Below are 22123 nucleotides of genomic sequence, written 5' to 3' on the forward strand. Positions count from 1 at the left end.
TGTCAGGGCCAGGGGCCCAGGGCCAGGGGGCCCCTGGGAACATCCTTTTTCCATTTTCCCTGGGAAAGAAAACTCAGCAGTCCAGGTTCCTGATGTCAGTTTGTAGGGCTCCCTTGGGTCTATCAGGGCAGCACAAGTTTGAGGTGGGGACAAATTCGGTGTGGTGTCCATCCTTCGATATAAGGATTCTTTGCAGAGAGGCTCCAGCCATGGGCCAGGGGCCCCTGGGCACATCCTTTTTCCATTTTCCCTGGGAAAGAAACTCAGCAGTCCAGGTTCCTGATGTCAGTTTGTAGGGCTCTCTTGGGTGTATCAGGGCAGCACAAGTTTGAGGTGGGGACAACTTCGGTGTGGGGTCCATCCTTCGATATAAGGATTTTTTGCAGTCAGGGCCAGGGGCCCCTGGGCACATCCTTTTTCCATTTTCCCTGGGAAAGAAAACTCAGCAGTCCAGGTTCCTGATGTCAGTTTGTAGGGCTCCCTTGGGTCTATCAGGGCAGCACAAGTGTGAGGTGGGGACAACTTCGGTGTGGGGTCCATCCTTCGATATAAGGATTTTTTGCTGTCAGGGCCAGGGGCCCCTGGGCACATCCTTTTTCCATTTTCCCTGGGAAAGAAAACTCAGCAGTCCAGGTTCCTGATGTCAGTTTGTAGGGCTCCCTTGGGTGTATCAGGGCAGCACAAGTTTGAGGTGGGGACAACTTCGGTGTGGGGTCCATCCTTCGATATAAGGATTTTTTGCTGTCAGGGCCAGGGGCCCAGGGCCAGGGGCCCCTGGGCTCATCCTTTTTCCATTTTACCTGGGAAAGAAAACTCAGCAGTCCAGGTTCCTGATGTCAGTTTGTAGGGCTCCCTTGTGTGTATCAGGGCAGTACAAGTTTGAGGTGGGGACAACTTCGGTGTGGGGTCCATCCTTCGATATAAGGATTTTTTGCTGTCAGGGCCAGGGGCCCAGGGCCAGGGGGCCCCTGGGAACATCCTTTTTCCATTTTCCCTGGGAAAGAAAACTCAGCAGTCCAGGTTCCTGATGTCAGTTTGTAGGGCTCCCTTGGGTCTATCAGGGCAGCACAAGTTTGAGGTGGGGACAACTTCGGTGTGGGGTCCATCCTTCGATATAAGGATTCTTTGCAGTGAGGCCCCAGCCCAGGGCCAGGGGCCTCTGGGCACATCCTTTTTCCATTTTCCCTGGGAAAGAAAACTCAGCAGTCCAGGTTCCTGATGTCAGTTTGTAGGGCTCCCTTGGGTCTATCAGGGCAGCACAAGTTTGAGGTGGGGACAACTTCGGTGTGGGGTCCATCCTTCGATATAAGGATTTTTTGCAGTCAGGGCCAGGGGCCCCTGGGCACATCCTTTTTCCATTTTCCCTGGGAAAGAAAACTCAGCAGTCCAGGTTCCTGATGTCAGTTTGTATGGCTCCCTTGGGTGTATCAGGGCAGCACAAGTGTGAGGTGGGTAAAACTTCGGTGTGGGGTCCATACTTATATATAAGGATTTTTTGTAGTGAGGCCCCAGCCCAGGGCCAGAGGCCCCTGGGCACATCCTTTTTCAATTTTCCCTGGGAAAGAAAACTCAGCAGTCCAGGTTCCTGATGTCAGTTTGTAGGGCTCCCTTGCGTCTATCAGGGCAGCACAAGTTTGAGGTGGGGACAACTTCGGTGTGGGGTCCATCCTTCGATATAAGGATTTTCTGCAGTCAGGGCCAGGGGCCCCTGGGCACATCCTTTTTCCATTTTCCCTGGGAAAGAAAACTCAGCAGTCCAGGTTCCTGATGTCAGTTTGTAGGGCTCCCTTGGGTCTATCAGGGCAGCACAAGTTTGAGGTGGGGACAACTTCGGTGTGGGGTCCATCCTTCGATATAAGGATTTTTTGCAATCAGGGCCATGGGCCCCTGGGCACACCCTTTTATCATTTTCCCTCGGAAAGAAAACTCAGCAGTCCAGGTTCCTGATGTCAGTTTGTAGGGCTCCCTTGGGTCTATCAGGGCAGCACAAGTTTGAGGTGGGGACAAATTCGGTGTGGTGTCCATCCTTCGATATAAGGATTCTTTGCAGAGAGGCTCCAGCCATGGGCCAGGGGCCCCTGGGCACATCCTTTTTCCATTTTCCCTGGGAAAGAAACTCAGCAATCCAGGTTCCTGATGTCAGTTTGTAGGGCTCCCTTGGGTCTATCAGGGCAGCACAAGTTTGAGGTGCGGACAACTTCGGTGTGGGGTCCATCCTTCGATATAAGGATTTTTTGCAGTCAGGGCCAGGGGCCCCTGGGCACATCCTTTTTCCATTTTCCCTGGGAAAGAAAACTCAGCAGTCCAGGTTCCTGATGTCAGTTTGTAGGGCTCCCTTGCGTCTATCAGGGCAGCACAAGTTTGAGGTGGGGACAACTTCGGTGTGGGGTCCATCCTTCGATATAAGGATTTTTTGCAGTCAGGGCCAGGGGCCCCTGGGCACATCCTTTTTCCATTTTCCCTGGGAAAGAAAACTCAGCAGTCCAGGTTCCTGATGTCAGTTTGTAGGGCTCCCTTGGGTCTATCAGGGCAGCACAAGTTTGAGGTGGGGACAACTTCGGTGTGGGGTCCATCCTTCGATATAAGGATTTTTTGCAGTCAGGGCCAGGGGCCCCTGGGCACATCCTTTTTCCATTTTCCCTGGGAAAGAAAACTCAGCAGTCCAGGTTCCTGATGTCAGTTTGTAGGGCTCCCTTGGGTCTATCAGGGCAGCACAAGTTTGAGGTGGGGACAATTTCGGTGTGGGGTCCATCCTTCGATATAAGGATTTTTTGCTGTCAGGGCCAGGGGCCCAGGGCCAGGGGGCCCCTGGGAACATCCTTTTTCCATTTTCCCTGGGAAAGAAAACTCAGCAGTCCAGGTTCCTGATGTCAGTTTGTAGGGCTCCCTTGGGTCTATCAGGGCAGCACAAGTTTGAGGTGGGGACAAATTCGGTGTGGTGTCCATCCTTCGATATAAGGATTCTTTGCAGAGAGGCTCCAGCCATGGGCCAGGGGCCCCTGGGCACATCCTTTTTCCATTTTCCCTGGGAAAGAAACTCAGCAGTCCAGGTTCCTGATGTCAGTTTGTAGGGTTCCCTTGGGTCTATCAGGGCAGTACAAGTTTGATGTGGGGACAAATTCGGTGTGGGGTCCATCCTTCGATATAAGGATTTTTTGCTGTCAGGGCCAGGGGCCCAGGGCCAGGGGCCCCTGGGAACATCCTTTTTCCATTTTCCCTGGGAAAGAAAACTCAGCAGTCCAGGTTCCTGATGTCAGTTTGTAGGGCTCCCTTGGGTGTATCAGGGCAGCACAAGTTTGAGGTGGGGACAACTTTGGTCTGGGGTCCATCCTTCGATATAAGGATTTTTTGCTGTCAGGGCCAGGGGCCGAGGGCCAGGGGCCCCTGGGCACATCCTTTTTCCATTTTCCCTGGGAAAGAAAACTCAGCAGTCCAGGTTCCTGATGTCAGTTTGTAGGGCTCCCTTGGGTCTATCAGGGCAGCACAATTTTGAGGTGGGGACAACTTCGGTGTGGGGTCCATCCTTCGATATAAAGATTCTTTGCAGTGAGGCCCCAGCCCAGGGCCAGGGGCCCCTGGGCACATCCTTTTTCCATTTACCCTGGGAAAGAAAACTCAGCAGTCCAGGTTCCTGATGTCAGTTTGTAGGGCTCCCTTGGGTGTATCAGGGCAGCACAAGTTTGAGGTGGGGACAAATTCGGTGTGGGCTCCATCCTTCGATATAAGGATTTTTTGCAGTCAGGGCCTGGGGCCTCTGGGCACATCCTTTTTCCATTTTCCCTGGGAAAGAAAACTCAGCAATCCAGGTTCCTGATGTCAGTTTGTAGGGCTCCCTTGGGTCTATCAGGGCAGCACAAGTTTGAGGTGGGGACAACTTCGGTGTGGGGTCCATCCTTCGATATAAGGATTTTTTGCAGTCAGGGCCAGGGGCCCCTGGGCACATCCTTTTTCCATTTTCCCTGGGAAAGAAAACTCAGCAGTCCAGGTTCCTGATGTCAGTTTGTAGGGTTCCCTTGGGTCTATCAGGGCAGCACAAGTTTGAGGTGGGGACAACTTCGGTGTGGGGTCCATCCTTCGATATAAGGATTTTTTGCAGTCAGGGCCAGGGGCCCCTGGGCACATCCTTTTATCATTTTCCCTGGGAAAGAAAACTCAGCAGTCCAGGTTCCTGATGTCAGTTTGTAGGGCTCCCTTGGGTCTATCAGGGCAGCACAAGTTTGAGGTGGGGACAAATTCGGTGTGGTGTCCATCCTTCGATATAAGGATTCTTTGCAGAGAGGCTCCAGCCATGGGCCAGGGGCCCCTGGGCACATCCTTTTTCCATTTTCCCTGGGAAAGAAACTCAGCAGTCCAGGTTCCTGATGTCAGTTTGTAGGGCTCTCTTGGGTGTATCAGGGCAGCACAAGTTTGAGGTGGGGACAAATTCGGTGTGGTGTCCATCCTTCGATATAAGGATTCTTTGCAGAGAGGCTCCAGCCATGGGCCAGGGGCCCCTGGGCACATCCTTTTTCCATTTTCCCTGGGAAAGAAACTCAGCAATCCAGGTTCCTGATGTCAGTTTGTAGGGCTCCCTTGGGTGTATCAGGGCAGCACAAGTTTGAGGTGCGGACAACTTCGGTGTGGGGTCCATCCTTCGATATAAGGATTTTTTGCAGTCAGGGCCAGGGGCCCCTGGGCACATCCTTTTTCCATTTTCCCTGGGAAAGAAAACTCAGCAGTCCAGGTTCCTGATGTCAGTTTGTAGGGCTCCCTTGGGTCTATCAGGGCAGCACAAGTTTGAGGTGGGGACAACTTCGGTGTGGGGTCCATCCTTCGATATAAGGATTTTTTGCAGTCAGGGCCAGGGGCCCCTGGGCACATCCTTTTTCCATTTTCCCTGGGAAAGAAAACTCAGCAGTCCAGGTTCCTGATGTCAGTTTGTAGGGCTCCCTTGGGTCTATCAGGGCAGCACAAGTTTGAGGTGGGGACAATTTCGGTGTGGGGTCCATCCTTCGATATAAGGATTTTTTGCTGTCAGGGCCAGGGGCCCAGGGCCAGGGGGCCCCTGGGAACATCCTTTTTCCATTTTCCCTGGGAAAGAAAACTCAGCAGTCCAGGTTCCTGATGTCAGTTTGTAGGGCTCCCTTGGGTCTATCAGGGCAGCACAAGTTTGAGGTGGGGACAAATTCGGTGTGGTGTCCATCCTTCGATATAAGGATTCTTTGCAGAGAGGCTCCAGCCATGGGCCAGGGGCCCCTGGGCACATCCTTTTTCCATTTTCCCTGGGAAAGAAACTCAGCAGTCCAGGTTCCTGATGTCAGTTTGTAGGGCTCTCTTGGGTGTATCAGGGCAGCACAAGTTTGAGGTGGGGACAACTTCGGTGTGGGGTCCATCCTTCGATATAAGGATTTTCTGCCGTCAGGGCCAGGGGCCCCTGGGCACATCCTTTTTCCATTTTCCCTGGGAAAGAAAACTCAGCAGTCCAGGTTCCTGATGTCAGTTTGTAGGGCTCCCTTGGGTCTATCAGGGCAGCACAAGTGTGAGGTGGGGACAAATTCGGTGTGGGGTCCATCCTTCGATATAAGGATTTTTTGCTGTCAGGGCCAGGGGCCCCTGGGCACATCCTTTTTCCATTTTCCCTGGGAAAGAAAACTCAGCAGTCCAGGTTCCTGATGTCAGTTTGTAGGGCTCCCTTGGGTGTATCAGGGCAGCACAAGTTTGAGGTGGGGACAACTTCGGTGTGGGGTCCATCCTTCGATATAAGGATTTTTTGCTGTCAGGGCCAGGGGCCCAGGGCCAGGGGCCCCTGGGCTCATCCTTTTTCCATTTTCCCTGGGAAAGAAAACTCAGCAGTCCAGGTTCCTGATGTCAGTTTGTAGGGCTCCCTTGTGTGTATCAGGGCAGTACAAGTTTGAGGTGGGGACAACTTCGGTGTGGGGTCCATCCTTCGATATAAGGATTTTTTGCTGTCAGGGCCAGGGGCCCAGGGCCAGGGGCCCCTGGGCACGTCCTTTTTCCATTTTCCCTGGGAAAGAAAACTCAGCAGTCCAGGTTCCTGATGTCAGTTTGTAGGGTTCCCTTGGGTCTATCAGGGCAGTACAAGTTTGAGGTGGGGACAACTTCGGTGTGGGGTCCATCCTTCGATATAAGGATTTTTTGCTGTCAGGGCCAGGGGCCCAGGGCCAGGGGCCCCTGGGCACGTCCTTTATCCATTTTCCCTGGGAAAGAAAACTCAGCAGTCCAGGTTCCTGATGTCAGTTTGTAGGGCTCCCTTGGGTCTATCAGGGCAGCACAAGTTTGAGGTGGGGACAACTTTGGTCTGGGGTCCATCCTTCGATATAAGGATTTTTTGCAGTCAGGGCCAGGGGCCCCTGGGCACATCCTTTTTCCATTTTCCCTGGGAAAGAAAACTCAGCAGTCCAGGTTCCTGATGTCAGTTTGTAGGGCTCCCTTGGGTCTATCAGGGCAGCACAAGTGTGAGGTGGGGACAACTTCGGTGTGGGGTCCATCCTTCGATATAAGGATTTTTTGCTGTCAGGGCCAGGGGCCCCTGGGCACATCCTTTTTCCATTTTCCCTGGGAAAGAAAACTCAGCAGTCCAGGTTCCTGATGTCAGTTTGTAGGGCTCCCTTGGGTGTATCAGGGCAGCACAAGTTTGAGGTGGGGACAACTTCGGTGTGGGGTCCATCCTTCGATATAAGGATTTTTTGCTGTCAGGGCCAGGGGCCCAGGGCCAGGGGCCCCTGGGCTCATCCTTTTTCCATTTTCCCTGGGAAAGAAAACTCAGCAGTCCAGGTTCCTGATGTCAGTTTGTAGGGCTCCCTTGTGTGTATCAGGGCAGTACAAGTTTGAGGTGGGGACAACTTCGGTGTGGGGTCCATCCTTCGATATAAGGATTTTTTGCTGTCAGGGCCAGGGGCCCAGGGCCAGGGGGCCCCTGGGAACATCCTTTTTCCATTTTCCCTGGGAAAGAAAACTCAGCAGTCCAGGTTCCTGATGTCAGTTTGTAGGGCTCCCTTGGGTCTATCAGGGCAGCACAAGTTGGAGGTGGGGACAACTTCGGTGTTGGGTCCATCCTTCGATATAAGGATTCTTTGCAGTGAGGCCCCAGCCCAGGGCTAGGGGCCTCTGGGCACATCCTTTTTCCATTTTCCCTGGGAAAGAAAACTCAGCAGTCCAGGTTCCTGATGTCAGTTTGTAGGGCTCCCTTGGGTCTATCAGGGCAGCACAAGTTTGAGGTGGGGACAACTTCGGTGTGGGGTCCATCCTTCGATATAAGGATTCTTTGCAGTCAGGGCCAGGGGCCCCTGGGCACATCCTTTTTCCATTTTCCCTGGGAAAGAAAACTCAGCAGTCCAGGTTCCTGATGTCAGTTTGTATAGCTCCCTTGGGTGTATCAGGGCAGCACAAGTGTGAGGTGGGTAAAACTTCGGTGTGGGGTCCATACTTATATATAAGGATTTTTTGTAGTGAGGCCCCAACCCAGGGCCAGAGGCCCCTGGGCACATCCTTTTTCAATTTTCCCTGGGAAAGAAAACTCAGCAGTCCAGGTTCCTGATGTCAGTTTGTAGGGCTCCCTTGCGTCTATCAGGGCAGCACAAGTTTGAGGTGGGGACAACTTCGGTGTGGGGTCCATCCTTCGATATAAGGATTTTCTGCAGTCAGGGCCAGGGGCCCCTGGGCACATCCTTTTTCCATTTTCCCTGGGAAAGAAAACTCAGCAGTCCAGGTTCCTGATGTCAGTTTGTAGGGCTCCCTTGGGTCTATCAGGGCAGCACAAGTTTGAGGTGGGGACAACTTCGGTGTGGGGTCCATCCTTCGATATAAGGATTTTTTGCAATCAGGGCCATGGGCCCCTGGGCACACCCTTTTATCATTTTCCCTCGGAAAGAAAACTCAGCAGTCCAGGTTCCTGATGTCAGTTTGTAGGGCTCCCTTGGGTCTATCAGGGCAGCACAAGTTTGAGGTGGGGACAAATTCGGTGTGGTGTCCATCCTTCGATATAAGGATTCTTTGCAGAGAGGCTCCAGCCATGGGCCAGGGGCCCCTGGGCACATCCTTTTTCCATTTTCCCTGGGAAAGAAACTCAGCAATCCAGGTTCCTGATGTCAGTTTGTAGGGCTCCCTTGGGTCTATCAGGGCAGCACAAGTTTGAGGTGCGGACAACTTCGGTGTGGGGTCCATCCTTCGATATAAGGATTCTTTGCAGTCAGGGCCAGGGGCCCCTGGGCACATCCTTTTTCCATTTTCCCTGGGAAAGAAAACTCAGCAGTCCAGGTTCCTGATGTCAGTTTGTAGGGCTCCCTTGCGTCTATCAGGGCAGCACAAGTTTGAGGTGGGGACAACTTCGGTGTGGGGTCCATCCTTCGATATAAGGATTTTTTGCAGTCAGGGCCAGGGGCCCCTGGGCACATCCTTTTTCCATTTTCCCTGGGAAAGAAAACTCAGCAGTCCAGGTTCCTGATGTCAGTTTGTAGGGCTCCCTTGGGTCTATCAGGGCAGCACAAGTTTGAGGTGGGGACAATTTCGGTGTGGGGTCCATCCTTCGATATAAGGATTTTTTGCAGTCAGGGCCAGGGGCCCCTGGGCACATCCTTTTTCCATTTTCCCTGGGAAAGAAAACTCAGCAGTCCAGGTTCCTGATGTCAGTTTGTAGGGCTCCCTTGGGTCTATCAGGGCAGCACAAGTTTGAGGTGGGGACAATTTCGGTGTGGGGTCCATCCTTCGATATAAGGATATTTTGCTGTCAGGGCCAGGGGCCCAGGGCCAGGGGGCCCCTGGGCACATCCTTTTTCCATTTTCCCTGGGAAAGAAAACTCAGCAGTCCAGGTTCCTGATGTCAGTTTGTAGGGCTCCCTTGGGTCTATCAGGGCAGCACAAGTTTGAGGTGGGGACAAATTCGGTGTGGTGTCCATCCTTCGATATAAGGATTCTTTGCAGAGAGGCTCCAGCCATGGGCCAGGGGCCCCTGGGCACATCCTTTTTCCATTTTCCCTGGGAAAGAAACTCAGCAGTCCAGGTTCCTGATGTCAGTTTGTAGGGTTCCCTTGGGTCTATCAGGGCAGTACAAGTTTGAGGTGGGGACAAATTCGGTGTGGGGTCCATCCTTCGATATAAGGATTTTTTGCTGTCAGGGCCAGGGGCCCAGGGCCAGGGGCCCCTGGGAACATCCTTTTTCCATTTTCCCTGGGAAAGAAAACTCAGCAGTCCAGGTTCCTGATGTCAGTTTGTAGGGCTCCCTTGGGTGTATCAGGGCAGCACAAGTTTGAGGTGGGGACAACTTTGGTCTGGGGTCCATCCTTCGATATAAGGATTTTTTGCTGTCAGGGCCAGGGGCCGAGGGCCAGGGGCCCCTGGGCACATCCTTTTTCCATTTTCCCTGGGAAAGAAAACTCAGCAGTCCAGGTTCCTGATGTCAGTTTGTAGGGCTCCCTTGGGTCTATCAGGGCAGCACAATTTTGAGGTGGGGACAACTTCGGTGTGGGGTCCATCCTTCGATATAAAGATTCTTTGCAGTGAGGCCCCAGCCCAGGGCCAGGGGCCCCTGGGCACATCCTTTTTCCATTTACCCTGGGAAAGAAAATTCAGCAGTCCAGGTTCCTGATGTCAGTTTGTAGGGCTCCCTTGGGTGTATCAGGGCAGCACAAGTTTGAGGTGGGGACAAATTCGGTGTGGGCTCCATCCTTCGATATAAGGATTTTTTGCTGTCAGGGCCTGGGGCCTCTGGGCAAATCCTTTTTCCATTTTCCCTGGGAAAGAAAACTCAGCAATCCAGGTTCCTGATGTCAGTTTGTAGGGTTCCCTTGGGTCTATCAGGGCAGCACAAGTTTGAGGTGGGGACAACTTCGGTGTGGGGTCCATCCTTCGATATAAGGATTTTTTGCAGTCAGGGCCAGGGGCCCCTGGGCACATCCTTTTTCCATTTTCCCTGGGAAAGAAAACTCAGCAGTCCAGGTTCCTGATGTCAGTTTGTAGGGTTCCCTTGGGTCTATCAGGGCAGCACAAGTTTGAGGTGGGGACAACTTCGGTGTGGGGTCCATCCTTCGATATAAGGATTCTTTGCAGAGAGGCTCCAGCCATGGGCCAGGGGCCCCTGGGCACATCCTTTTTCCATTTTCCCTGGGAAAGAAACTCAGCAGTCCAGGTTCCTGATGTCAGTTTGTAGGGCTCTCTTGGGTGTATCAGGGCAGCACAAGTTTGAGGTGGGGACAAATTCGGTGTGGTGTCCATCCTTCGATATAAGGATTCTTTGCAGAGAGGCTCCAGCCATGGGCCAGGGGCCCCTGGGCACATCCTTTTTCCATTTTCCCTGGGAAAGAAACTCAGCAATCCAGGTTCCTGATGTCAGTTTGTAGGGCTCCCTTGGGTCTATCAGGGCAGCACATGTTTGAGGTGCGGACAACTTCGGTGTGGGGTCCATCCTTCGATATAAGGATTTTTTGCAGTCAGGGCCAGGGGCCCCTGGGCACATCCTTTTTCCATTTTCCCTGGGAAAGAAAACTCAGCAGTCCAGGTTCCTGATGTCAGTTTGTAGGGCTCCCTTGGGTCTATCAGGGCAGCACAAGTTTGAGGTGGGGACAACTTCGGTGTGGGGTCCATCCTTCGATATAAGGATTTTTTGCAGTCAGGGCCAGGGGCCCCTGGGCACATCCTTTTTCCATTTTCCCTGGGAAAGAAAACTCAGCAGTCCAGGTTCCTGATGTCAGTTTGTAGGGCTCCCTTGGGTCTATCAGGGCAGCACAAGTTTGAGGTGGGGACAACTTCGGTGTGGGGTCCATCCTTCGATATAAGGATTTTTTGCTGTCAGGGCCAGGGGCCCAGGGCCAGGGGGCCCCTGGGAACATCCTTTTTCCATTTTCCCTGGGAAAGAAAACTCAGCAGTCCAGGTTCCTGATGTCAGTTTGTAGGGCTCCCTTGGGTCTATCAGGGCAGCACAAGTTTGAGGTGGGGACAACTTCGGTGTGGGGTCCATCCTTCGATATAAGGATTCTTTGCAGTGAGGCCCCAGCCCAGGGCCAGGGGCCCCTGGGCACATCCTTTTTCCATTTTCCCTGGGAAAGAAAACTCAGCAGTCCAGGTTCCTGATGTCAGTTTGTAGGGTTCCCTTGGGTGTATCAGGGCAGCACAAGTTTGAGGTGGGGACAACTTCGGTGTGGGGTCCATCCTTCGATATAAGGATTTTTTGCAGTCAGGGCCAGGGGCCCCTGGGCACACCCTTTTATCATTTTCCCTGGGAAAGAAAACTCAGCAGTCCAGGTTCCTGATGTCAGTTTGTAGGGCTCCCTTGGGTCTATCAGGGCAGCACAAGTTTGAGGTGGGGACAAATTCGGTGTGGTGTCCATCCTTCGATATAAGGATTCTTTGCAGAGAGGCTGCAGCCCAGGGCCAGGGGCCCCTGGGCACATCCTTTTTCCATTTTCCCTGGGAAAGAAACTCAGCAGTCCAGGTTCCTGATGTCAGTTTGTAGGGCTCTCTTGGGTGTATCAGGGCAGCACAAGTTTGAGGTGGGGACAACTTCGGTGTGGGGTCCATCCTTCGATATAAGGATTTTTTGCAGTCAGGGCCAGGGGCCCCTGGGCACATCCTTTTTCCATTTTCCCTGGGAAAGAAAACTCAGCAGTCCAGGTTCCTGATGTCAGTTTGTAGGGCTCCCTTGGGTCTATCAGGGCAGCACAAGTTTGAGGTGGGGACAACTTCGGTGTGGGGTCCATCCTTCGATATAAGGATTTTTTGCAGTCAGGGCCAGGGGCCCCTGGGCACATCCTTTTTCCATTTTCCCTGGGAAAGAAAACTCAGCAGTCCAGGTTCCTGATGTCAGTTTGTAGGGCTCCCTTGGGTCTATCAGGGCAGCACAAGTTTGAGGTGGGGACAACTTCGGTGTGGGGTCCATCCTTCGATATAAAGATTTTTTGAAGTCAGGGCCAGGGGCCCCTGGGCACATCCTATGGCCATTTTCCCTGGGAAAGAAAACTCAGCAGTCCAAGTTCCTGATGTCAGTTTGTAGGGCTCCCTTGGGTCTATCAGGGCAGCACAAGTTAGAGGTGGGGACAACTTCGGTGTGGTGTCCATCCTTCGATATAAGGATTCTTTGCAGAGAGGCTCCAGCCAAGGCCAGGGGACCCTGGGCACATCCTTTTTCCATTTTCCCTGGGAAAGAAACTCAGCAGTCCAGGTTCCTGATGTCAGTTTGTAGGGCTCCCTTGGGTGTATCAGGGCAGCACAAGTTTGAGGTGGGGACAAATTCGGTGTGGGGCCCATCCTTTGATATATGGATTTTTTGCAGTCAGGGCCAGGGGCCCCTGGGCACAACCTTTTTCCATTTTCCCTGGGAAGGAAAACTCAGCAGTCCAGGTTCCTGATGTCAGTTTGTAGGGCTCCCTTGGGTCTATCAGGGCAGCACAAGTTTGAGGTGGGGACAATTTCGGTGTGGGGTCCATCCTTCGATATAAGGATTTTTTGCTGTCAGGGCCAGGGGCCCAGGGCCAGGGGGCCCCTGGGAACATCCTTTTTCCATTTTCCCTGGGAAAGAAAACTCAGCAGTCCAGGTTCCTGATGTCAGTTTGTAGGGCTCCCTTGGGTCTATCAGGGCAGCACAAGTTTGAGGTGGGGACAACTTCGGTGTTGGGTCCATCCTTCGATATAAGGATTCTTTGCAGTGAGGCCCCAGCCCAGGGCCAGGGGCCTCTGGGCACATCCTTTTTCCATTTTCCCTGGGAAAGAAAACTCAGCAGTCCAGGTTCCTGATGTCAGTTTGTAGGGTTCCCTTGGGTGTATCAGGGCAGCACAAGTTTGAGGTGGGGACAACTTCGGTGTGGGGTCCATCCTTCGATATAAGGATTTTTTGCAGTCAGGGCCAGGGGCCCCTGGGCACATCCTTTTTCCATTTTCCCTGGGAAAGAAAACTCAGCAGTCCAGGTTCCTGATGTCAGTTTGTATGGCTCCCTTGGGTGTATCAGGGCAGCACAAGTGTGAGGTGGGTAAAACTTCGGTGTGGGGTCCATCCTTCGATATAAGGATTTTTTGTAGTGAGGCCCCAGCCCAGGGCCAGAGGCCCCTGGGCACATCCTTTTTCCATTTTCCCTGGGAAAGAAAACTCAGCAGTCCAGGTTCCTGATGTCAGTTTGTAGGGCTCCCTTGCGTCTATCAGGGCAGCACAAGTTTGAGGTGGGGACAACTTCGGTGTGGGGTCCATCCTTCGATATAAGGATTTTTTGCAGTCAGGGCCAGGGGCCCCTGGGCACATCCTTTTTCCATTTTCCCTGGGAAAGAAAACTCAGCAGTCCAGGTTCCTGATGTCAGTTTGTAGGGCTCCCTTGGGTCTATCAGGGCAGCACAAGTTTGAGGTGGGGACAATTTCGGTGTGGGGTCCATCCTTCGATATAAGGATTTTTTGCTGTCAGGGCCAGGGGCCCAGGGCCAGGGGGCCCCTGGGAACATCCTTTTTCCATTTTCCCTGGGAAAGAAAACTCAGCAGTCCAGGTTCCTGATGTCAGTTTGTAGGGCTCCCTTGGGTCTATCAGGGCAGCACAAGTTTGAGGTGGGGACAAATTCGGTGTGGTGTCCATCCTTCGATATAAGGATTCTTTGCAGAGAGGCTCCAGCCATGGGCCAGGGGCCCCTGGGCACATCCTTTTTCCATTTTCCCTGGGAAAGAAACTCAGCAGTCCAGGTTCCTGATGTCAGTTTGTAGGGCTCTCTTGGGTGTATCAGGGCAGCACAAGTTTGAGGTGGGGACAACTTCGGTGTGGGGTCCATCCTTCGATATAAGGATTTTTTGCAGTCAGGGCCAGGGGCCCCTGGGCACATCCTTTTTCCATTTTCCCTGGGAAAGAAAACTCAGCAGTCCAGGTTCCTGATGTCAGTTTGTAGGGCTCCCTTGGGTCTATCAGGGCAGCACAAGTTTGAGGTGGGGACAACTTCGGTGTGGGGTCCATCCTTCGATATAAGGATTTTTTGCTGTCAGGGCCAGGGGCCCCTGGGCACATCCTTTTTCCATTTTCCCTGGGAAAGAAAACTCAGCAGTCCAGGTTCCTGATGTCAGTTTGTAGGGCTCCCTTGGGTGTATCAGGGCAGCACAAGTTTGAGGTGGGGACAACTTCGGTGTGGGGTCCATCCTTCGATATAAGGATTTTTTGCTGTCAGGGCCAGGGGCCCAGGGCCAGGGGCCCCTGGGCTCATCCTTTTTCCATTTTCCCTGGGAAAGAAAACTCAGCAGTCCAGGTTCCTGATGTCAGTTTGTAGGGCTCCCTTGTGTGTATCAGGGCAGTACAAGTTTGAGGTGGGGACAACTTCGGTGTGGGGTCCATCCTTCGATATAAGGATTTTTTGCTGTCAGGGCCAGGAGCCCAGGGCCAGGGGGCCCCTGGGAACATCCTTTTTCCATTTTCCCTGGGAAAGAAAACTCAGCAGTCCAGGTTCCTGATGTCAGTTTGTAGGGCTCCCTTGGGTCTATCAGGGCAGCACAAGTTTGAGGTGGGGACAACTTCGGTGTTGGGTCCATCCTTCGATATAAGGATTCTTTGCAGTGAGGCCCCAGCCCAGGGCCAGGGGCCTCTGGGCACATCCTTTTTCCATTTTCCCTGGGAAAGAAAACTCAGCAGTCCAGGTTCCTGATGTCAGTTTGTAGGGTTCCCTTGGGTCTATCAGGGCAGCACAAGTTTGAGGTGGGGACAACTTCGGTGTGGGGTCCATCCTTCGATATAAGGATTTTTTGCAGTCAGGGCCAGGGGCCCCTGGGCACATCCTTTTTCCATTTTCCCTGGGAAAGAAAACTCAGCAGTCCAGGTTCCTGATGTCAGTTTGTATGGCTCCCTTGGGTGTATCAGGGCAGCACAAGTGTGAGGTGGGTAAAACTTCGGTGTGGGGTCCATTCTTATATATAAGGATTTTTTGTAGTGAGGCCCCAGCCCAGGGCCAGAGGCCCCTGGGCACATCCTTTTTCCATTTTCCCTGGGAAGGAAAACTCAGCAGTCCAGGTTCCTGATGTCAGTTTGTAGGGCTCCCTTGCGTCTATCAGGGCAGCACAAGTTTGAGGTGGGGACAACTTCGGTGTGGGGTCCATCCTTCGATATAAGGATTTTTTGCAGTCAGGGCCAGGGGCCCCTGGGCACATCCTTTTTCCATTTTCCCTGGGAAAGAAAACTCAGCAGTCCAGGTTCCTGATGTCAGTTTGTAGGGCTCCCTTGGGTCTATCAGGGCAGCACAAGTTTGAGGTGGGGACAACTTCGGTGTGGGGTCCATCCTTCGATATAAGGATTTTTTGCAATCAGGGCCATGGGCCCCTGGGCACACCCTTTTATCATTTTCCCTCGGAAAGAAAACTCAGCAGTCCAGGTTCCTGATGTCAGTTTGTAGGGCTCCCTTGGGTCTATCAGGGCAGCACAAGTTTGAGGTGGGGACAAATTCGGTGTGGTGTCCATCCTTCGATATAAGGATTCTTTGCAGAGAGGCTCCAGCCATGGGCCAGGGGCCCCTGGGCACATCCTTTTTCCATTTTCCCTGGGAAAGAAACTCAGCAATCCAGGTTCCTGATGTCAGTTTGTAGGGCTCCCTTGGGTCTATCAGGGCAGCACAAGTTTGAGGTGCGGACAACTTCGGTGTGGGGTCCATCCTTCGATATAAGGATTTTTTGCAGTCAGGGCCAGGGGCCCCTGGGCACATCCTTTTTCCATTTTCCCTGGGAAAGAAAACTCAGCAGTCCAGGTTCCTGATGTCAGTTTGTAGGGCTCCCTTGGGTCTATCAGGGCAGCACAAGTTTGAGGTGGGGACAACTTCGGTGTGGGGTCCATCCTTCGATATAAGGATTTTTTGCAGTCAGGGCCAGGGGCCCCTGGGCACATCCTTTTTCCATTTTCCCTGGGAAAGAAAACTCAGCAGTCCAGGTTCCTGATGTCAGTTTGTAGGGCTCCCTTGGGTCTATCAGGGCAGCACAAGTTTGAGGTGGGGACAACTTCGTTGTGGGGTCCATCCTTCGATATAAGGATTTTTTGCAGTCAGGGCCAGGGGCCCCTGGGCACATCCTTTTTCCATTTTCCCTGGGAAAGAAAACTCAGCAGTCCAGGTTCCTGATGTCAGTTTGTAGGGCTCCCTTGGGTCTATCAGGGCAGCACAAGTTTGAGGTGGGGACAATTTCGGTGTGGGGTCTATCCTTCGATATAAGGATATTTTGCTGTCAGGGCGAGGGGCCTAGGGCCAGGGGGCCCCTGGGAACATCCTTTTTCCATTTTCCCTGGGAAAGAAAACTCAGCAGTCCAGGTTCCTGATGTCAGTTTGTAGGGCTCCCTTGGGTCTATCAGGGCAGCACAAGTTTGAGGTGGGGACAAATTCGGTGTGGTGTCCATCCTTCGATATCAGGATTCTTTGCAGAGAGGCTCCAGCCATGGGCCAGGGGCCCCTGGGCACATCCTTTTTCCATTTTCCCTGGGAAAGAAACTCAGCAGTCCAGGTTCCTGATGTCAGTTTGTAGGGCTCTCTTGGGTGTATCAGGGCAGCACAAGTTTGAGGTGGGGACAACTTCGGTGTGGGGTCCATCCTTCGATATAAGGATTTTTTGCAGTCAGGGCCAGGGGCCCCTGGGCACATCCTTTTTCCATTTTCCCTGGGAAAGAAAACTCAGCAGTCCAGGTTCCTGATGTCAGTTTGTAGGGCTCCCTTGGGTCTATCAGGGCAGCACAAGTGTGAGGTGGGGACAACTTCGGTGTGGGGTCCATCCTTCGATATAAGGATTTTTTGCTGTCAGGGCCAGGGGCCCCTGGGCACATCCTTTTTCCATTTTCCCTGGGAAAGAAAACTCAGCAGTCCAGGTTCCTGATGTCAGTTTGTAGGGCTCCCTTGGGTCTATCAGGGCAGCACAAGTTTGAGGTGGGGACAACTTCGGTGTGGGGTCCATCCTTCGATATAAGGATTTTTTGCTGTCAGGGCCAGGGGCCCAGGGCCAGGGGCCCCTGGGCTCATCCTTTTTCCATTTTCCCTGGGAAAGAAAACTCAGCAGTCCAGGTTCCTGATGTCAGTTTGTAGGGCTCCCTTGTGTGTATCAGGGCAGTACAAGTTTGAGGTGGGGACAACTTCGGTGTGGGGTCCATCCTTCGATATAAGGATTTTTTGCTGTCAGGGCCAGGGGCCCAGGGCCAGGGGCCCCTGGGCACGTCCTTTTTCCATTTTCCCTGGGAAAGAAAACTCAGCAGTCCAGGTTCCTGCTGTCAGTTTGTAGGGTTCCCTTGGGTCTATCAGGGCAGTACAAGTTTGAGGTGGGGACAACTTCGGTGTGGGGTCCATCCTTCGATATAAGGATTTTTTGCTGTCAGGGCCAGGGGCCCAGGGCCAGGGGCCCCTGGGCACGTCCTTTATCCATTTTCCCTGGGAAAGAAAACTCAGCCGTCCAGGTTCCTGATGTCAGTTTGTAGGGCTCCCTTGGGTCTATCAGGGCAGCAGAAGTTTGAGGTGGGGACAACTTTGGTCTGGGGTCCATCCTTCGATATAAGGATTTTTTGCTGTCAGGGCCAGGGGCCGAGGGCCAGGGGCCCCTGGGCACATCCTTTTTCCATTTTCCCTGGGAAAGAAAACTCAGCAGTCCAGGTTCCTGATGTCAGTTTGTAGGGCTCCCTTGGGTCTATCAGGGCAGCACAATTTTGAGGTGGGGACAACTTCGGTGTGGGGTCCATCCTTCGATATAAAGATTCTTTGCAGTGAGGCCCCAGCCCAGGGCCAGGGGCCCCTGGGCACATCCTTTTTCCATTTACCCTGGGAAAGAAAACTCAGCAGTCCAGGTTCCTGATGTCAGTTTGTAGGGCTCCCTTGGGTGTATCAGGGCAGCACAAGTTTGAGGTGGGGACAAATTCGGTGTGGGCTCCATCCTTCGATATAAGGATTTTTTGCAGTCAGGGCCTGGGGCCTCTGGGCAAATCCTTTTTCCATTTTCCCTGGGAAAGAAAACTCAGCAATCCAGGTTCCTGATGTCAGTTTGTAGGGTTCCCTTGGGTCTATCAGGGCAGCACAAGTTTGAGGTGGGGACAACTTCGGTGTGGGGTCCATCCTTCGATATAAGGATTTTTTGCAGTCAGGGCCAGGGGCCCCTGGGCACATCCTTTTTCCATTTTCCCTGGGAAAGAAAACTCAGCAGTCCAGGTTCCTGATGTCAGTTTGTAGGGCTCCCTTGGGTCTATCAGGGCAGCACAAGTTTGAGGTGGGGACAACTTCGGTGTGGGGTCCATCCTTCGATATAAGGATTTTTTGCAGTCAGGGCCAGGGGCCCCTGGGCACATCCTTTTTCCATTTTCCCTGGGAAAGAAAACTCAGCAGTCCAGGTTCCTGATGTCAGTTTGTAGGGCTCCCTTGGGTCTATCAGGGCAGCACAAGTTTGAGGTGGGGACAACTTCGGTGTGGGGTCCATCCTTCGATATAAGGATTTTTTGCTGTCAGGGCCAGGGGCCCAGGGCCAGGGGGCCTCTGGGAACATCCTTTTTCCATTTTCCCTGGGAAAGAAAACTCAGCAGTCCAGGTTCCTGATGTCAGTTTGTAGGGCTCCCTTGGGTCTATCAGGGCAGCACAAGTTTGAGGTGGGGACAACTTCGGTGTGGGGTCCATCCTTCGATATAAGGATTCTTTGCAGTGAGGCCCCAGCCCAGGGCCAGGGGCCCCTGGGCACATCCTTTTTCCATTTTCCCTGGGAAAGAAAACTCAGCAGTCCAGGTTCCTGATGTCAGTTTGTAGGGTTCCCTTGGGTCTATCAGGGCAGCACAAGTTTGAGGTGGGGACAACTTCGGTGTGGGGTCCATCCTTCGATATAAGGATTTTTTGCAGTCAGGGCCAGGGGCCCCTGGGCACATCCTTTTTCCATTTTCCCTGGGAAAGAAAACTCAGCAGTCCAGGTTCCTGATGTCAGTTTGTAGGGCTCCCTTGGGTCTATCAGGGCAGCACAAGTTTGAGGTGGGGACAACTTCGGTGTGGGGTCCATCCTTCGATATAAGGATTTTTTGCTGTCAGGGCCAGGGGCCCAGGGCCAGGGGGCCCCTGGGAACATCCTTTTTCCATTTTCCCTGGGAAAGAAAACTCAGCAGTCCAGGTTCCTGATGTCAGTTTGTAGGGTTCCCTTGGGTCTATCAGGGCAGCACAAGTTTGAGGTGGGGACAACTTCGCTGTGGGGTCCATCCTTCGATATAAGGATTTTTTGCAGTCAGGGCCAGGGGCCCCTGGGCACACCCTTTTATCATTTTCCCTGGGAAAGAAAACTCAGCAGTCCAGGTTCCTGATGTCAGTTTGTAGGGCTCCCTTGGGTCTATCAGGGCAGCACAAGTTTGAGGTGGGGACAACTTCGGTGTGGGGTCCATCCTTCGATATAAGGATTTTTTGCAGTCAGGGCCAGGGGCCCCTGGGCACATCCTTTTTCCATTTTCCCTGGGAAAGAAAACTCAGCAGTCCAGGTTCCTGATGTCAGTTTGTAGGGCTCCCTTGGGTCTATCAGGGCAGCACAAGTTTGAGGTGGGGACAACTTCGGTGTGGGGTCCATCCTTCGATATAAAGATTTTTTGAAGTCAGGGCCAGGGGCCCCTGGGCACATCCTATGGCCATTTTCCCTGGGAAAGAAAACTCAGCAGTCCAAGTTCCTGATGTCAGTTTGTAGGGCTCCCTTGGGTGTATCAGGGCAGCACAAGTTAGAGGTGGGGACCTCTTCGGTGTGGTGTCCATCCTTCGATATAAGGATTCTTTGCAGAGAGGCTCCAGCCAAGGGCCAGGGGACCCTGGGCACATCCTTTTTCCATTTTCCCTGGGAAAGAAACTCAGCAGTCCAGGTTCCTGATGTCAGTTTGTAGGGCTCCCTTGGGTGTATCAGGGCAGCACAAGTTTGAGGTGGGGACAAATTCGGTGTGGGGCCCATCCTTCGATATATGGATTTTTTGCAGTCAGGGCCAGGGGCCCCTGGGCACAACCTTTTTCCATTTTCCCTGGGAAGGAAAACTCAGCAGTCCAGGTTCCTGATGTCAGTTTGTAGGGCTCCCTTGGGTCTATCAGGGCAGCACAATTTTGAGGTGGGGACAACTTCGGTGTGGGGTCCATCCTTCGATATAAAGATTCTTTGCAGTGGGGCCCCAGCCCAGGGCCAGGGGCCCCTGGGCACATCCTTTTTCCATTTTCCCTGGGAAAGAAAACTCAGCAGTCCAGGTTCCTGATGTCAGTTTGTAGGGCTCCCTTGCGTCTATCAGGGCAGCACAAGTTTGAGGTGGGGACAACTTCGGTGTGGGGTCCATCCTTCGATATAAGGATTTTTTGCAGTCAGGGCCAGGGGCCCCTGGGCACATCCTTTTTCCATTTTCCCTGGGAAAGAAAACTCAGCAGTCCAGGTTCCTGATGTCAGTTTGTAGGGCTCCCTTGGGTCTATCAGGGCAGCACAAGTTTGAGGTGGGGACAACTTCGGTGTGGGGTCCATCCTTCGATATAAGGATTTTTTGCAATCAGGGCCATGGGCCCCTGGGCACACCCTTTTATCATTTTCCCTCGGAAAGAAAACTCAGCAGTCCAGGTTCCTGATGTCAGTTTGTAGGGCTCCCTTGGGTCTATCAGGGCAGCACAAGTTTGAGGTGGGGACAAATTCGGTGTGGTGTCCATCCTTCGATATAAGGATTCTTTGCAGAGAGGCTCCAGCCATGGGCCAGGGGCCCCTGGGCACATCCTTTTTCCATTTTCCCTGGGAAAGAAACTCAGCAATCCAGGTTCCTGATGTCAGTTTGTAGGGCTCCCTTGGGTCTATCAGGGCAGCACAAGTTTGAGGTGCGGACAACTTCGGTGTGGGGTCCATCCTTCGATATAAGGATTTTTTGCAGTCAGGGCCAGGGGCCCCTGGGCACATCCTTTTTCCATTTTCCCTGGGAAAGAAAACTCAGCAGTCCAGGTTCCTGATGTCAGTTTGTAGGGCTCCCTTGCGTCTATCAGGGCAGCACAAGTTTGAGGTGGGGACAACTTCGGTGTGGGGTCCATCCTTCGATATAAGGATTTTTTGCAGTCAGGGCCAGGGGCCCCTGGGCACATCCTTTTTCCATTTTCCCTGGGAAAGAAAACTCAGCAGTCCAGGTTCCTGATGTCAGTTTGTAGGGCTCCCTTGGGTCTATCAGGGCAGCACAAGTTTGAGGTGGGGACAATTTCGGTGTGGGGTCCATCCTTCGATATAAGGATTTTTTGCTGTCAGGGCCAGGGGCCCAGGGCCAGGGGGCCCCTGGGAACATCCTTTTTCCATTTTCCCTGGGAAAGAAAACTCAGCAGTCCAGGTTCCTGATGTCAGTTTGTAGGGCTCCCTTGGGTCTATCAGGGCAGCACAAGTTTGAGGTGGGGACAAATTCGGTGTGGTGTCCATCCTTCGATATAAGGATTCTTTGCAGAGAGGCTCCAGCCATGGGCCAGGGGCCCCTGGGCACATCCTTTTTCCATTTTCCCTGGGAAAGAAACTCAGCAGTCCAGGTTCCTGATGTCAGTTTGTAGGGCTCTCTTGGGTGTATCAGGGCAGCACAAGTTTGAGGTGGGGACAACTTCGGTGTGGGGTCCATCCTTCGATATAAGGATTTTTTGCAGTCAGGGCCAGGGGCCCCTGGGCACATCCTTTTTCCATTTTCCCTGGGAAAGAAAACTCAGCAGTCCAGGTTCCTGATGTCAGTTTGTAGGGCTCCCTTGGGTCTATCAGGGCAGCACAAGTGTGAGGTGGGGACAACTTCGGTGTGGGGTCCATCCTTCGATATAAGGATTTTTTGCTGTCAGGGCCAGGGGCCCCTGGGCACATCCTTTTTCCATTTTCCCTGGGAAAGAAAACTCAGCAGTCCAGGTTCCTGATGTCAGTTTGTAGGGCTCCCTTGGGTCTATCAGGGCAGCACAAGTTTGAGGTGGGGACAACTTCGGTGTGGGGTCCATCCTTCGATATAAGGATTTTTTGCTGTCAGGGCCAGGGGCCCAGGGCCAGGGGCCCCTGGGCTCATCCTTTTTCCATTTTCCCTGGGAAAGAAAACTCAGCAGTCCAGGTTCCTGATGTCAGTTTGTAGGGCTCCCTTGTGTGTATCAGGGCAGTACAAGTTTGAGGTGGGGACAACTTCGGTGTGGGGTCCATCCTTCGATATAAGGATTTTTTGCTGTCAGGGCCAGGGGCCCAGGGCCAGGGGCCCCTGGG

This window comes from Lonchura striata, chromosome 9 (genome assembly GCF_050655825.1).
Source record: "Lonchura striata isolate lonStrDom1 chromosome 9, ASM5065582v1, whole genome shotgun sequence".
In the NCBI taxonomy this organism is placed as follows: domain Eukaryota; kingdom Metazoa; phylum Chordata; class Aves; order Passeriformes; family Estrildidae; genus Lonchura; species Lonchura striata.